Source organism: Oryctolagus cuniculus, chromosome 3, assembly GCF_964237555.1.
Source record: "Oryctolagus cuniculus chromosome 3, mOryCun1.1, whole genome shotgun sequence".
Taxonomy (NCBI): domain Eukaryota; kingdom Metazoa; phylum Chordata; class Mammalia; order Lagomorpha; family Leporidae; genus Oryctolagus; species Oryctolagus cuniculus.
In genome coordinates this window covers 51,593,945-51,611,886 of record NC_091434.1, presented here as the reverse complement: position 1 = coordinate 51,611,886, position 17,942 = coordinate 51,593,945, and the positions used below count along the sequence as shown (strand labels likewise).

The window sequence follows — 17,942 nt, the reverse complement described above, 5'->3', positions numbered from 1 at the left end:
AGCCGGCCATAGCGGCCACTTGGGGGCTGAACCAACAGAAGGAAGACCTTTCTCTTTGTCTCTCACTGTCTAACTTTGCCTGTCAAAAACAAACAAACAAACAAACAAAGAAAGTACTTCAATGCCCAACCATGAGACTAACTAGGAGATCAAACTCCCTGAGTTCAAGAAGTATGGGTTTTCTGATATATCATAAGTTATCATAAGTTCTGGTAGGCACATTAGTGAAAGAATTTGGCCCACAAAAGTTCGGGAAGCACACATAATTTGCATGAGCTGGTGACTCACATTACCAAGAGGACAGTCTTATTCCAGTTCCACCACTCTCTCAACTTAATATCATTAATGGCCTCCTTGGGAATTTCTAACCACCAGATGACTAAAGAGAAAAATATTTTCATTTGCTGTCAGGCTCCATGCCACATGCATATAGCAGCTGGAAGTGTGATTCAGTGATGGAAAAATCTACTTATGAATGTTCCAAAGGATAATACAACAGAAAATAATTCCTTGAGTGAACTTTAAAGTAGTATATCTTCTATACTTTGTCTGAGATAAACTAAAAGTAGAAATGCATGAATTCATTGATAATTATTAATAATATATGAGGATGACAAGAGACAGATTAAAACATAGATGACAATCACTTTTTGAAAGCTCATAGCTTTTTTGAAGTAGGTTCAGAGTATGAAAACATTTCCATTGTGGAAGGACTTCCTAATATCTAAATAGAAAAGAAAATCTGCTGTGTCCATTTGGGTCAATACCTTTCTCTCTGTTTAGCCCCATATCCACGTGCTCACAGTGGTGATAATGAATTTTTTCATAGTTTCAATTGCATGAATCTCTCATACCAATAGTCAGTTGGCTACCAGTTTACTCTAGGCAATAAACAATTTTTGTCTTCTGTTTTTACCACTATCTGAACATCTGTCAGCTGTTTGGTAAAACATGTAAAATGCTCACTATCACAGAGGAGAATATGATTTGTCACCAATACAGTAGAATCCTATAATGTATATATCAGTTTATTTCTTTATTTTTTCTTTTTTTTATTTGCAAATTTCTTCTGGCTCCTACATCTATATCTTTACTGATTGCCTTGATCAACTTCATGATAATCTATAAGATACTTACTAGTAACGATGGATCTCACTTATCATGGAAGCTACTATCAATAAGTAGCTGGTTTTGAGAAATGCTGAAATAACATGGAAGAAGACTAAACTAGTTTGCCATATGTGGGACAAAAATTGAGGAGAATAAAGTATAATCTTATGTGATGTGACATAAATTATGAATAACAATAAATATTATTCTTTCTCTTTCAGTCAAAATTCTAGACTAGGTCCAAAGTGTAAATAGAAATAATATCTCCATAATGTTTATATGACATTTTACTTCCTTCTTTCATAACTATATGTTCTATTAGTTTGAAGATATTGGAATAAAAGGTATAAAACATTATAACCTTAAATTATATGCTGATTATTTCTGGCTCCAATTGAGGATGTGATTTTGGTAGAGTGGCTTATAACAATATTGAATGGCATTGTGCAATATGACAGGAACAGGGAAAGGAAACAGTGGAAAAGTCCAAGACCTGATGGCTTTACTACTGAATTCTACAGAACATTCAAAGAGGGAGTAATTCTAACACTATTCAAACTATTCAAAAATATTGAACAATATGGAATTCTGCCAAACTCTTTTTATGAGACCAGCATTACTTTGATACCAAATCCAAATAGACATGACATGAAAACTACAGACCTATATCCTTGATGAACATAGATACATATTCTCAACAAACTACCAGCAAATCAATTGCAAAACTACATCAAAAAGAACATCCATCAAAATCAAGGATTTATCCCAGAAATGCAAAGCTGATTCAACAGTACAAATCAAAAAACATAATAAATCTAACAGAATGAATAATGAAAAATATATGTGCATTTCAGTAGATACAGAGAAACCATTTGATCATATTCAACACCCCTTCATGATAAAACCCTCCAGAAATTTACATATACAAGGAACATCCCTCAAAATATGAAAGGCTTCATATCACAAACCAACAACCAATATCATGCTGAATCTGGAAAATGATGAACTCCTCAGATCTAGAACCAAACAAGGATGTCCACCTTCACCACTCTTATTCAACATAGTACTGGAAATTTTAGCAAGAGTAGTTAAGGAGGAGAAAGAAATAAAGGGTATCAAAACTGGAAAGGACTAAGTCAAATTATCCATGTTTGCAGATGACATGATGTTGTACATGGAAAAATCTAAACATCTACCAATAAGTTGTTGGTATCAATAAACCAACTGAGCAAAGTTGTAGATTACAACTAAACATACAGAAACAGTAGTTGTTATGTATGTGAAAGATTAACAAACAGAAAGGTAAATCAAGCAGAAAAATCATATTTCTAATAGCCAGAAAAGTTCAAATATTCAGTAATATTCAAATATTTAGGAAATTCCAAATATTTAGGAATAAATTTAATCATGCAATAGGATAAATTTAATAATTTCTTTAAGAAATTTAAGAAATGACAGATCTCTACAATGAAAATTATTAAACATTGATGAAAGATATCATAAAAGACACAAAAAATGGAAAGATATTTCTTGCTCATGAATTGGGAGAATCAATATTATTAAAATGTCATACTACCTTCTGTATATAAAGAGAAACGAAAATGAATCTTGATGTGAATGGAAGGGGAGAGGGAGTGGGAAAGGGGAGGGTTGCGGGTGGGAGGGACGTTATGGGGGGTTAAGCCATTGTAGTCCATAAGCAGTACTTTGGAAATTTATATTCATTAAATAAAAGTCTAAAAAAAAAGAAATATAAAAAATGAAAAAAATGTCATACTACCTAAAGCAATTTACAGATTCAATGGAATCTCTATCAAAATATCAATGACATTCTTAAAAGTGCTAGAAAAAATAATCTTAACATTCATATGAAATCACAAAATACCACAAATAGCCAAAGGGACCCTCAGCAAGGAAAAAAAAAAAAAAAAACTAGAGGCATCCTAATACCTGATTTCAAAACATACTACAAAACTATAGTAATTAAAACAGACAGGCACTGGCATAAATACCAATACATAGAGCAATGGAACAGAATAGAGAGCCCAGAATTAATAAATGTATATGCAGCCAACTGATTTTTGACAAAAGTGCTAAGACCACACAATGGAGTATATATAATCACTTCAGCAAATGGTGCTAGCAAAACTGGATGTATATAAATAGAAGAATGAAATTAAATCCATATCTCACACCATACACAAAAATCAGCTCAAGATGGATCACTGACCTAAATGTAAGACCTGAGACTTAGAAGTTCCTGGAAGAAAATGCAAGGGAAACACTCCAAGACATTTGTGTAGGGGATGACTTCTTGGACAAGATCTACAAAGCACAAGCAACAAAAACTAAACAAATGAGAATGCATCAAACTTGGAAGCTTTTGCATAACAAAGGAAATGATCAACGGGTGAAGAGCTATCCAACAGAATGGGTATTTACATATTTGCAAACCACCTATCTGACAAAAGATTAATATTCCAAATAAAGCAAAAAAAAAAAAAAAAACTCAACAGCAACAAAAACAGTCATTATGTTTCAGAAATGGGCAAAGGACTTCCATAGACAGTTCTCAAAAGAAGAAATACAAATAGCCAAAAAGTATATGAAAAAAGGTTCAACATTACTAGCCATCAGGGAACTGCAAATCAAAACCACAATGAGATATCTCCTCAACCCTGTCAGAATGGCTAAAATCAAAACACAGAGAGTAACAAATGCTGGTGAGGATGTGAACAAATGGGGACACTTATAAACGGTTGGTGGGAAGGCAAATTAGTGCAGCCACTGTGGAAAACAGTGTGGAGATGTCTGAGAAAACTAGAAATAGACTTGGCTGATGACCCAGTTGTATCCAAAAGACCTGAACACAATGAATCAGAAATATCTGCAACTCTAGCAGCACAGTTCACAGTAGCCAAAATGTGGAGCAAGCCAAGCTGTCCATCATAAGATGAATGGATAAGAAAATATGTTTATGCAGTCTATTGTTGATGGGCATTTGGGTTGATTCCAGGTCTTAGCTATTGTGAATTGAGCTGTAATAAACATTAAGGTGCAGACAGCATTTTTGTTTGCCAATTTAATATCCTTTGGATAAATTCCAAGGAGTGGGCCGGCGCCGCGGCTCACTAGGCTAATCCTCCGCCTAGCGGCGCCGGCACACCGGGTTCTAGTCCCGGTCGGGGCACCGGATTCTGTCCTGGTTGCCCCTCTTCCAGGCCAGCTCTCTGCTGTGGCCAGGGAGTGCAGTGGAGGATGGCCCAGGTGCTTGGGCCCTGCACCCCATGGGAGACCAGGAAAAGCACCTGGCTCCTGGCTCCTGCCATCGGATCAGCGCGGTGCGCTGGCCGCAAGAGCGCCGGCCACGGCGGCCATTGGAAGGTGAACCAACGGCAAAGGAAGACCTTTCTCTCTGTCTCTCTCTCACTGTCCACTCTGCCTGTCAAAAAAAAAAAAAAAAAAAAATTCCAAGGAGTGGGATGGCTAGGTTGTATGATAGGGTTATATTCAGGTTTCTGAGGAATCTCCAGACTGACTTCCATAGTGGCTTACCCAGTTTGCATTCCCACCAACAGTGGGTTAGTGTCCCTTTTTCCCCACATCCTTGCCAGCGTCTGTTGTTGGTAGATTTCTGAATGTGAGCCATTCTCACTGGGGTGAGGTGAAACCTCATTGTGGTTTTGATTTGCATTTGTCTGATTGCTAGTGATTTTGAACATTTTTTCATGTGCCTGTTGGCCATTTGGATTTCCTCTTTTGAAAAATGTCTATTGAGGTCCTCGGCCCATCTCTTAAGTGGGTTGTTTGTTTTGTTGTTGTGGAGTTTCTTGATCTCATTGTAGATTCTGGTTATTAATCCTTTATTTGTAGCATAGTTTACAAATATCTTTTCCCATTCTGTCAGTTGCCTCTTCACTTTCTTGACTGTCTTTTGCAGTACAGAAACTTCTCAATTTGATGCAATCCAAATAGTTAATTTTGGCTTTGACTACCTGTGCCTCTGAGGTCTTTTCCAAGAAGTCTTCGCCGGTGCCGATATCTTGCAGTGTTTCTCCAATGTTCTATAATAATTTGATAGTGTCAGGTTGTAGATTTAGGTCTTTAATCCATGTTGAGTAGATTTTTGTGCAAGGTGTAAGGTAGGGGTCTTGCTTCATGGTTCTGCATGTGGAAATCCAATTTTCCCAACACCATTTATTGAATAGACTGTCCTTGTACTCTATAGAATACTATACAGCAGTCAAAAACAATGAAACCCAGTCATTTGCAACAAAATGGAAGAATCTAAAAAACATCATGCTGAGTGAAATAAGCCAGTCCCAAAGGGACAAATATCATATGTTCTCCCTGATCAGTGACAACTAACCAACCACAAAAAAGGAAACATGTTGAAGTGAAATGGACACTATGAGAAAGAGTGACTTGATCAGCCCTTGTCCTGACTGTTGATGTACAATGTAATACTTTATCCATTTTAGTATTTTTTTAGTTCTAGTTAATACTATTGGTTGAACTCTGTAATCAACACACATTTATTCTTAGGTGTTAAAATTTAACTGAAAAGTGATCCCTGTTAAATATAAGAGTGGGAATAAGAGAGGGAGGAGATGTACAATTTGGGACATGCTAAATCGGACTTGCCCCAAATAGTGGAGTCAGAAATGTGCCAGGGGATTCCAATACAAACCCATCAAGATTGCATGTACTGATGCCATCTCACTAGTCCAAGTGATCAATCAATTTCAATTCACAATTGATCATACTGATAGGTCTAAGAGTCAAAGGGATCACACAAACAAGACTATTGTCTGCTAATACTAACTGATAGAATAAAAAAGGGAGAGAACAATCCAACATGGGAAGTGGGATACACAGCAGACTCGTAGAATGGCAGATGTCCTAAACAGCACTCTGGCCTCAGAATCAGCCCTTAAGGCATTTGGATATGGCTGAAGAGCCCATGAGAGTATTTTAGGCATGGAAAGCCAAGACGCTCTGCCAAAAAAAAAAAAAAAAAAAAAAAAAAAATTAAAAAAATTAAAAAATAAGAGGACCTAAATGAAAGGTCTTTGCAAGTGAGATCCCAGTAGAAAGAACGGGCCATCAAAGAAAGAGGTACCTTTCTCTGAAGGGAGGAGAGAACGTCCACTTTGACTATGACCTTGTCTAAATAAGATCGAAGTCAGCGAACTCAAAAGGCTTCCATAGCCTTGAAACTCATGACAAGAGCCTAGGGAGATTTCTGATGCCATAAACAAGAGTGTCAAATTGTTAAGTCAACAACAGGAGTCACTGTGTACTTATTCCTTATGTGAGATCTCTGTCCTTAATGTGTTGTCCAATGTGAATTAATGCTGTAACTAGTATTGAAACAGTATTTTACACTTTATGTTCTGTGTGGTTGCAAACTGATGAAATCTTTACTTAATATATACTAAATCGATCTACTGTATATAAAGATAATTGAAAATGAATCTTGATGTGAATGGAATGGGAGAGAGAGCGGGAGATGGGAGGGGTGCAGGTTGGAGGGAAGTTATGGGGCGGAAAAGCCATTGTAATCCATAAACTATACTTTGGAAAATTATATTTACTAAATAAAAGTTTTTTAAAAAAAGAAAAAAAGATGTTTATAGACACAATGGAATATTATTCAATTGTAAAAAATAAAATTCTGCCATTTATAGCAAAATGGATGTAACTGGAGTAAATTATGTTGAGTGAAATAAGCTGGACCCAGAAAGACAAATACTGCATGTTCTCCCTTATATATAGGGCTAAAATTTTAAAAATAAACAAAAAAGAAAGAAGAAAGAGATGTCTGTGTGTACCAGTGTTACTGTAAATATAGTTTTGTAAAACTTTAATACCTTTATCAAACACATGGTCAATAATATTGTACTACTGAAATCGGAGATGACCACCTAAAATTCAAACAAAAATGTGGCTCTTTAGTGTTCCCTAGAAGTGCCATCGGGGTGCCATATGTGCTAACGGAATTTGGGGTGCCATACAATTTCACCATATACTTACTAATAAATCCCCAATATTAATAAGCGCAAGAGGGTTCCTGCCTAATATTTAAAGAAGAGTTCTAAATACCGGCACAGATAAACGAGGCAGCATGGTACATTTTAGGCTTTTATTTAGTGCGAAAGGTGCATAGGAAAGTGAAAGCTTTATCTAAGAGAGAGGTAAATCTGGGTTCATACTGAGCACCAGGAACCACCCACATGGAGGAGCATCTAGGCCAGGAAGCCTGAAGGAGCAGGGCTACAGCAAGCCCCCTCCTGCCAATAGGCCAGGGAAAAGAGAAGGGGGCCTGATAGACTGCGTCCCAGGCTTTTAACCACAGGGGAGTGGTTAATTAACCTGATTGGCTGGTGGGCACACAGGTGTGGCCAGGTGGGGGCATGAGGTCACACAGGGGCATGGCGAAGGCGTGGTCTTCCAGCTCACAAACCTAATCCATTTTAACCTATATGCCTGCCTACTTCACTACCACAGATTTAATGATTTGTGATTACTTTAAAATTTACTGTATGTGAGTGAACTGGTCATTTTTCCATTCAATTATTGTTTATAGCTCTTACCTATATTCCCACTGAGGGTCTTTTTGCCTTTTAATTATTTTATACAGAAGCTTCAGATTTATTTGTCCTGTGACAGTTTTACTGTTGTATATGAATGAAAGGCCTGCTTGCACACCAAATCCAGGTCTCAACCCAAGAGGTAAGAACTCCAGCTGGCTCACAAGAGAGGTGTCCCTTCCTTGGCCAGGTTTTGGAATTTTGCCAGCCTTCAGCTCATCCACAGTTTCTTCAATATCCTTAGATGTTAGAACCTCATAGTAGTTGTCATTAATTTGAATTATCGGTGCATTTTACACAGGCCCCTAGATATTCCACCTGTTTAAGAGTGAAGCTTGCCAGGTGTAGTTTTCCCAACCTTTGTTCCCAGCTTTTTCTGAATAGCCTCCAGTACTCCCTCAGAGTCTTGAAGCATGCAAGGTAGTAGTGCAGACCTGAACGTAGCATTTTCCAACTGACTTTAGATAATACATGGTGTAAAAGGTGGCTGCCTCATATACTCTCATTGGAGGTACTTGTAAAACTTCTCCAACCTTGTTCACAGCAGATAGCAAACCATCTATTCTGCCTCTGGGCTAAGTACAGGACAGGAAGCCCAGCTGCTGGATAGTTTTTTTTTTTTTTTTTTTTTTTTTTTTTTACATTGACCTCTGTCCTCATTTTTTTTCAGGTGGTGTGAAATCAAATGGGCTATCTGGGTTATTCTCAGGAGTATCTCTGTGCTCCTACAGCTCCATTTGCACAGCTGTGTTATGCAAACTCCTTATATGTTTTCCCCACTGGGTAGTGAAGTCAGCCTGGTCAAGCTATTCACCTTTCCCAGCACATTTTTGCTTTTTCCTGGTTAAACTTCTTATTCAGTGAAGTATTAAGCCTTTTTATTGTAATGTAATTTTAAAATGTTATCTCAAAAACTTAAAAAGAAAAAGAGAAAGAAAGAAGGTGGGAAGGAGAGAGATGAAAGGAGGAATGGAGGAATGGGATATCATTATGTTCTTAGAATATTATCTACAAATCATATTGAATCTGTTAAAAATTCATTAAGAATTTAAAAGAGAACATCAGAAAATAAGTAAAGATGCCTGTTTGCTTTCCTAGTCCCAGTTGAAGTTAAAATAAAAACACATGACCTAAGTCCACAAATAAGATGTACCAGCCTCAGACTTTGATCAAGAAGTAGTGATGCTGTGACTAGAATATATATTAAATTCCGCCAGGAGACCATGGTGATAACACCGTGAGATTCCTTGGCTGGTAAGGGTAGAAGCTTTCTGTGATATCCGGGGTCACTGGGCTTGAATGAAAATCAATGCGCTTTTACAGATAGTTTTGTTGCACAGTGTCCTGACTGGCTATATTCTTACAGCTCATTCATGCCATCAAGATATGGATACCACATTAATAACAGTGTGGTTCCTTTTTAGACTACTCAAATCTTGTTCTGTTTCTCTCATTTTCTTCTGTACCTCTTGCTCAGTTTCTCCGGTTCTGTCTTTTTGATTGGTGATCTGGCTAGAAGGAATGTCTGGACTTGGTTTTGCCCCTGAATCATTCTTAATTCCATTCTTTGTCATTTGAGTAAAAGTCTTTCTTATTTCCTTATTTAGCGCGATTCTTTAAATGCATGAATCCAGCCCAGGTACAGACTCTGGGTTCCTAATTATCTGTATAGAGGAATCTGTATCTAGCACCAAGAGCTAGGTACTATGAAGGCATTTTGGTAAACTTACTTTTCTCATCAACTTTCATGCATTTACTCCATCTATTTTCATGTATTTAATAGCAAACTCTCAAAGATGTTTAGAATTTGGTTCAGAAGATTTTATGTTATTGTGTAACTTTAATAACTGTAAAAGGAATGTACTAGGTGTTTAATAATACACAAAGGTATGTACTAATTATAAGGTAATGTTACAAATTTTGCCACCAATGGAAGACAAATATAGCAGCTATTATAAACATACATTCTAGAATATCAGAAAGTAAAAATTCTTGTTAAAGAAATATTCAAGGACCACTAAATATACATTGATCAGTGTGCAATATAATTCAAAAATGACATATCATCTTCTCTATTTTAATTTTTTTCTATGGATAATGAAATATAATCAGCCATCTGATCAGTAATCCCTTGCTACTTAGATTAGGGTTGCATACAGAAAACAGGAAAGAAACAACACTTTGATGAAGAAAAGGGGCTATTACTAAGGATGTAAATAGAATGGAAAGAAGAATGAGAGAAAGGAGGTGGGTCTTGAGGTGGGCTTCATCTTCTGGCTGTTAAGGGCACCAACTCACCTATTCCTTGGTTCCTCAAGGAGTTTAAGATCATAAAGTCACTGCTGAACTCTGCTATAGCTAAATGACAAGTCTTTAAGCCAAGCCACTCCATCTCAGGGCTCCCAGGAGAGGCTCCTAAAAACCCCATTCAGGCCCCATCAGCTTACAAAGCTCTACACATCAAACAGTGTTTTATTGAATAGCTTAGTGAAGGATTCTGCTTCCACAGTGCCTATGCAGGAAGCTCAGTGGACATGATTTCTGTTGTGTCCAAAATACTGTAATGAATTTGATAAGAATGGGCAGAATGACTTCTTCAGTCTAGATTGTCCACAGAGTTTGAAAAATCTGCTAGAATAAACTTCACCAACAATTGTCCTTTTGACCTGATGGCCATCAGTGCAAACAGTAATGTTCTTCCTGTTAATTTTGAACTATCCAAACAGAGCTCAAGTAGTAGGTCATCAGTAAATGAAAAGTTTCATGATTTAGGTGAGAATAAACACAATGGACTTGCAAAGACTTACATTAAGGACCTGGAAATCTACTTAAAATCACTAAGTGGAGGCCGGCGCCACGGCTCAACAGGTTAATCCTCCACCTAGCGGCACCGGCACACCAGGTTCTAGTCCCGGTCGGGGCGCCGGATTCTGTCCCGGTTGCCCCTCTTCCAGGCCAGCTCTCTGCTATGGCCCCGGAGTGCAGTGGAGGATGGCCCAAGTGCTTGGGCCCTGCACCCCATGGGAGACCAGGAGAAGCACCTGGCTCCTGCCATTGGATCAGCGCGGTGCGCCAGCCGTGGTGGCCATTGGAGGGTGAACCAACGGCACAGGAAGACCTTTCTCTCTGTCTCTCTCTCTCTCACTGTCCACTCTGCCTGTCAAAAAAAAAACAAAAACAAAAACAAAAAAAAAACCACTAAGTGGAGATAAAAGTTGGAGCTAGCTAGTTTGAACCAGAATCTGCAAAGAGAAATGTAAAGAAAACTGATGACACTTATACACTGTCAACTAAGGAAGAAAGAAGATTGTGAGCAGCCCATTCCTTGGAAGAAGGAACTGTACAGAATTGATATGATGGGCTGGCGCCATGGCTCACTAGGCTAATCCTCCGCATGCAGTGCTGGCACCCCGGGTTCTAGTCCTGGTTGCTCCTCTTCCAGTCCAGCTCTCTTCTGTGGCCCGGGAGGGCAGTGGAGGATGGCCCAAGTGCTTAGGCCCTGCACCCACATGGGAGACCAGAGGAAGCACCCGGCTCCTGGCTTCGGATTGGCACAGCATCCGCTGTGGTGACCATTAGGGGAGTGAACATGGCAGCCCCAGAACCCACAGCAATTGTCTGTAGGCTACTTTCAGGGTGCCAGTTTCTAGGGCCAAGTGAAATGAATAGGATCCTACCTTTCTTGTGGGCTATCAGGCCTTGAGGATGCCAGTTTCTAGAAGGAGGTAAGAATCCTGAGTTTTGGAACCTCTTACAATAAATATACAAATCTTGTCAGACAGTAAACCATATTTTACTAATGATAACCTATATACTAGATAGTGCTTTGCTGTCTTAGAACAAATTTCTCATTAAATCCTCCAAGGTCATCATGACAGTTCACTTAGTTAAAATTTTGCTAAGTTGAACATGAATTAGAAAGAGGCATAAGACTGCAAAGGAAGCAAATAAAGGAAAGGTAAAACTTTCTCATTATGTTTTGTTCTCTTTTGTAAAAAGGATTTTTATTTATTTATTTGAGAAGTAGAGTTACAGACAGTGAGGGAGAGACAGAGAGAAAGGTCTTCCATCCGCTGGCTCACTCCCCAAATGGCTGCAACAGTTTGAGCTAGGCAGATCCAAAGCCAGGATCCAGGTGCTTCTTCCTGGTCTCCCATATGGGTGCAGGGGCCCAAGCACTTGGGCCATCTTCTACTGCTTTCCCAGGCCACAGCAGAGAGCCAGATTGGAAGAGGAGCAGCCAGGACTAGAACTGGTGCCCATATGGGATACTGGTGCTGCATGTGAAGGATTAACCTACTGCACCACGGAGTCGGCCCCTATTTTTTTTTTTTTTTTAATGTGTCTATACGAAAACTCTGGGAGCTGGTGCTGTGGTACAGTAGGTTAAGCCTCCACCTGTGGCACCAGCATCCCATGTGGGCACTGGTTCTTCTCCCGGATGCTTCTCTTTCAATCCAGCTCTCTGCTTATGGCCTGATAAAGCAGTAGAAGATGGTCCAAGTACTTAGGCCCCTGCATCCACCTGGGAGACCTGAAGAAGCTCCTGGCTCCTGGCTTCAGATCAGCTCAGTTCCAGCCACTGCAGCCATCTGGGGAGTGAACCAGTGGGTGGAAGATCTCTGTCTCTCCCTTTCTCTGTTTCTAACTGTGCCTCTTGAATAAATAAATACATATTAAAAAAAAAAAACTATGAAGTACTCCACTGTGATTTCTGTAAAGTCTTCATTATTTTACCTTTTGGATTTAGAAGTATAACAATTTTTGTGAATGAATTATTTCACTTAAGTGGCATTGGAACAACTGGATGGATATTTTGAAAGAGATAAATTATGATGTATTACTTATACCCCATAAGTGTTTAAATTCTAGATCTGAAATTCTTGTGCTACTAAAAAGCCATACAAGTAATAAAAACAAGAAAATAAAGAACAGACCAAGGACATCGTATTGAACTGAAGACCTTCTTTGTATATGCCCATCCTCCATATTGTTTAGGCTTAGCCTGTCGCAGTCATATGGCAGTACAAAAAGATTTTTTAGTGTTTTGTACCCTTGCCCTTCAGCAGGCTAGTAGAGTGTTCATGATGAGCTGAATAAAGCAGGTCAAGATTTATTATTGTTTACAAACTTTGCAATTTCATCCAATGAAACAAAGCAAAAACAAAAGAGAATAAAGACTTTACCTCTGAAATTTCATTGAAAAATTACTTTGTTCTTTGCTTTCAAATTTTCAGTGGAAATCCACATTTTTTTTTCTTTAAAGATTTAGTTATTTATTTGGAAGTCAGAGTTACACAGAGAGAGAAGGAGAAGCAGAGAGAGTTTTTAATCCGCTGGTTCACTCCCCAATTGGCCGCTACAGCCAGAATTATGCCAATCTGAAGCCGGAGCTTCTTCCGGATCTTTCATATGAATGCAGAGGCCCAAGCACTTGGGTCACCTTCTACTGCTTTCCCAGGCCATAGCAGAGAGCTGGATCGGAAGTGCAGCAGCTGGGACTTGAACAGGTTCCCACATGGGATGCCGGCACTGCAGGCATCAGCTTTACCTGCTATGCCTCAGCACTGGTCCCCAGTCCACATGTTTTGAAAGGTATAGCAATGCAGTCCTTCTCTGTTGACCTTGATTTCCTCAGATTCTGAAGGGAACTTTCAGTAACCCTTAAAGTGAGGTTGAAGGGAATATTCCACAGGAGAGAAGCAGTGCTAAGCCAAAGGAAAGGTGACATTTTGAAATGCACTGTAGCTTACTGGAAGCTGTTGTGCAGACCTGCTGACTGCTGACTTGGAGAGCATTTGGTGATTCCTACAAGTCTAGGGCTCAAGATCTGTTCTTGTACTTTGGAAAAAAGGAACTTTTGTTGCCTCACATATAAATCAACTGTCCTGCAATAGATCCAATATTTTCCTTCTCAATAAGCATAGAAGTCGACTCTGAAAGATAATTATGGAGCTGAAATATAACATTATTTATCTCTTTTTATTCTACCATAAGAAATTAAATGAAGACAAATCTCCACTTAACAAAGAAATGAACAGCATGCATTTTGCTTTTCAAGGGGTTATTCCTAGGAGATTATGGAATTCTTACCAGTGCTCTGGTGAATTTCTCTAATACTAGATTATGTGTCTGTATGAATAAAGTCTTGAAATCGTTTTATGCTAGGTTTCATGAAAAAAAAAAAAAACCTGAAAACCACATGTATAAAAAATACAGCTGTTACTAGACAATTTTAAACCACATGGTTCTGTCATATGTAGGAAAATATTTTGATGACTAACTGTGGTCATCTTAACTAAGCATCACTTTTTCATTTTATAACTCGTTTCTTTAGAAAGAGGTTCCATTAACTTTGAGATCCCTCTTACCATGACCAGTAAGCAGCTAACGCGATTTTCCAAATCTCTATGGGCAGTTGTGATTTTCTGTAGAGGAGTTTCCTGAATGTTGAAATGCCCTTCCTGGTTCCCAATGACTAAGTTCCAAATTGGCTTGTATTTTTATACAAGACTTTGGAAAACGCTTTTTCCCAGGGAAACATTTCTAATGTTTCTGCAAAACTAGGTAAAACATAAATTGCCTGAAACTGAATGCTCTCCACATTTATGCCATGTGTTTGTGTGGTTCAGGCTCAAATGATGGAGAATTTATTTCTCACTCACAGCAGTAATTTTAGATTGATTGAACAACCCAGACACCTAGGGCATTTCTAAGACAGAGAATCAGTGTAGGAATGTGTCGGTGAGATGAGACTCAGTCCTGGCCAAGGTCTGGAAATAGTCAGTGTAACACTGAGAGTGTCTGGGGCTGGGCCCAGAGTTGACTTAAGACAGGAAATGTGTGCTCTATGGCTCTCTGTCAGACCTAGTTGGGTCTTAGATGTGCAGAAGTCACAGAACATACTTGGAGCTTTATAGCTCCAACTGGTAGATTCAACATTAAGCTTCCCTTTCCTGCTTTCTGACCTAATAGGAATTCTTTCCCAAGTTATGTTTAAATACTACCTAGTGTATTTTGGCTTTTTGTAATTAGAAAAGCAGAAGTCTACAACATGTGCCATGTCTCTGAATCTCAGACTGCAATGATATCATAACTAAAAGGAGCAACATTCATCACACGGGGCGGCTAGAAACAGGGGGAAAAGAGACTTTTCTGCAATAAAATCCATACCAAAACTGAAATGATTAGGAAAAAAATGCTGAAAGAAAATAAAGTGATCCTGACTAGTGCACTTCAAGACTTGGAAATATTTAAACTGAGCAAACTTGAATGTAGTTATGTACACATGTAATATCTATATAGATAATATACATGCAATGTATGTACATTTAATATATACAGAAATAATATGTACAAGAATACTTCAGAGAACTCATGGAAATGGAATCAAAAGTTCCTTTTAGTGCAAGTTTTTTGAAAACCATGTTTTTTTCATAACTCACATTTTCCATGAACTTTCTGAAGATCCAACATATAATTGGCATATTATGCTGCATTACAATTTAGTACATACTCTATAGTTTTCAAGAAATGCATAACTAAAACTAAATTTATCTATATGTGTAAGCAAATATTATACTTAGGAAAATGCACTTTGCTTTAATTTTAATAGGTACTTTAACACTTTTTCACTAGGGTTATTATTTTTAAAATAACCAACCTTCCCCCTTTTCATTTTGCTGAGCTTCAGGTTGAAACAGAAACCACATCAAAGGTGTGATGGAGAGGCAAATAACCTTGAAAGTTAAGCCGCTTTGCTGGGAAAGCCCAGAAACTTTCTCCCAAAGAAAACCCAGTATAAATCATGGAAGTGTGTTCCCAGTTTAGCAGACTGATGTTAAAAGGAAGCAGCCAAATATAGTTTAATCATTCTCATGAATATATGTTTAACTAAAAAAGAAGTGCAACATTTAGAGAACAAGAATAAAAAGCTAGAAACATTCTGTAAGATGCAAGTTAAGAGTTTCATATACAAATGGCTCTCAACTTATGATGGTTTAACTCGGGATTTTCCAGGTTATAATGGTGCAAAAGTGATATGCATTCAATGGAAACTGTGGTGTGAGTTCTGAGTTTCGTTTTTTTCCCACTTTATATATATATATATATATATAATGATATAATATATAATGATATATATATGCTCTGACTCTCTCTTGTCATGTGGGTACCATTAGCAATTACAGTTCACACTCAGCCTTGTGATAATGGGGGGTGGGGGGGATGATACTGTGCAATGTCCTGGGATGGCTGGTGGGTTACATGTAGTAAATGCATTTCCAACTTAGGATGTATGTCTACACGTTATCCCATCGTAAATAAAACAGCATGTGTAATCATTAAAATTTTAGATGTTAACAACTTGAGTCTGTTAGCAAAGTGAAGTAAATTGCAAATGTAAAGCTAAGTTATAATATCTAGTTCTTCTACTACAAAGGAGTAATACACTGCAATATGGAGGTTTTGCTCTGTTTTCCACACTGATTTGTTTTTGGAAATATAATATCTCATGCTGGCCTTAATGTTCATAAAATTCTCAAAGAGTTTGGTCATTATTGCTTGTCTATGAGCATTTAAACTTCTTCTGAGATCATTATTATTCTGTAGTTCTTAATTAGATATGACATATACAATTCACAATTCTCAAATTTCTCCATAAATCAGTGATGTCAAATCCAGAATACAAGAAAAACAAAGTCCATCGTTTTATATTTCAATTTTTCTCTAATATATATTACACTTTAAAAGGTGAATCCATGGTGTCATATGTCATTTAGATAAAACTTAGCTAATATTGTTGCAAAGTGGACATCAAACGCATATGCTTAATACATTTAAAATTGGGTTCATCCTCAGGCTATTTATTTGATATGATACTGTACCAGGAGTCTGCGAGTAATCTGGCTAAACTAAGCAAGATCATGTCTCATAAAAATCATAGAGATTTTTTCATTGACTAGAAGCAATCTGAAAGTGACCTGGAAAATGAGATAGATCTTAATATTATATCTTCATTCATTTTCACATCTAAGTGGAAGGAGGAAATTAGGAGATAGCAGACCAAAGGGAGATAGGGTGAAAAGACCCAAAACACAAAGAAATGCAGAGTTGGAAGGCAATACAGATCACCCTATTTATCCACCTTTATCTATCCAGTATAACAAATCTTTGCTTTAGTATTTATTTTAATACCTTGTTTTTCATTTTAGATTCGTGAAATCTCACCAAATAGATTATATTTCCTTTACTATAAAGTAGTTCTGCATATACTCCTCCACACTGAAAACTGGTAAATAACTACTCATGCACATATTCATGGCAGCACTCTTCTAGCAGCCAAGAAATGTGTACAGTTCAATGTCTATCAAGAGATGGACAGATTATCACACTATGCTATACACTTTAAACAATGGAATATTAGATATCCATAGAAAGGAATGAAATGCTGATACAATCCACAATGTAGGTAAATCTCAAAAAGATCACTCTAAATGAAAGAATTCAGGAAAGAAAAACATAACTTCACTCATATGAAATAGCACAAATGAGTAAACATGTAGACAGAATGGGGTTGATTGGTGGTTAGTAGAGGACTGGAAGGAGGTAGAGATTGTGACCAACTACTTAATGGACATGGGGTTTTTCTATTATAGTGATATAAATATTTTGGAGATAGATAAAGATGGTGGTTGAACATTATAAATTAAAATTATTACGTTTATTTGCAGATCTATCAGTTTAAAACTTTAGTCTTTTGGTTAGCTCTGCTAGTCCACAAGATGAAAAATAAATTGGCTATTGAAAAGGAAAACAAAAACACACCACTCAGAGAAAAAATAACTATAATAAAATTTGGAAAATGTATGAAGTGTTTAATACTTCTGTTTCTTTCAGCTGATTCATTTTTCTCAACTACAGAAATTACTGATCAAGATAGTTATGTATTTCAAGTGGACTCTAAGTATTTAAAACCTCTAATACTCATGTTTTCACAAACTAATTAAACACCATTCTCATACAAGTGATGACCTTGTATTGTGTTTTTTATATTTATACATATAAGTGTATAACTTTGTCAAATTATTTAATCTATCTACTATTTATTTTCTCTGACTGTAAAAAGAATTTGCTTTGTCAGTGAGTCTAGCCATGGGCATATATCAAAAATTCATATGCATACACTATATCCTGAACCTTACAAATGAGAATAAGACAGCTCTTAGCAAGCACAACTTC

General features: G+C 37.5%; 1 pseudogene; it reads right to left on the bottom strand.

The window, feature by feature from the left end:
- Positions 1-17,942, bottom strand: part of LOC100354939 (NADH dehydrogenase [ubiquinone] flavoprotein 2, mitochondrial-like) — a 157,065-nt pseudogene that overhangs the window by 36,002 nt on the left and 103,121 nt on the right.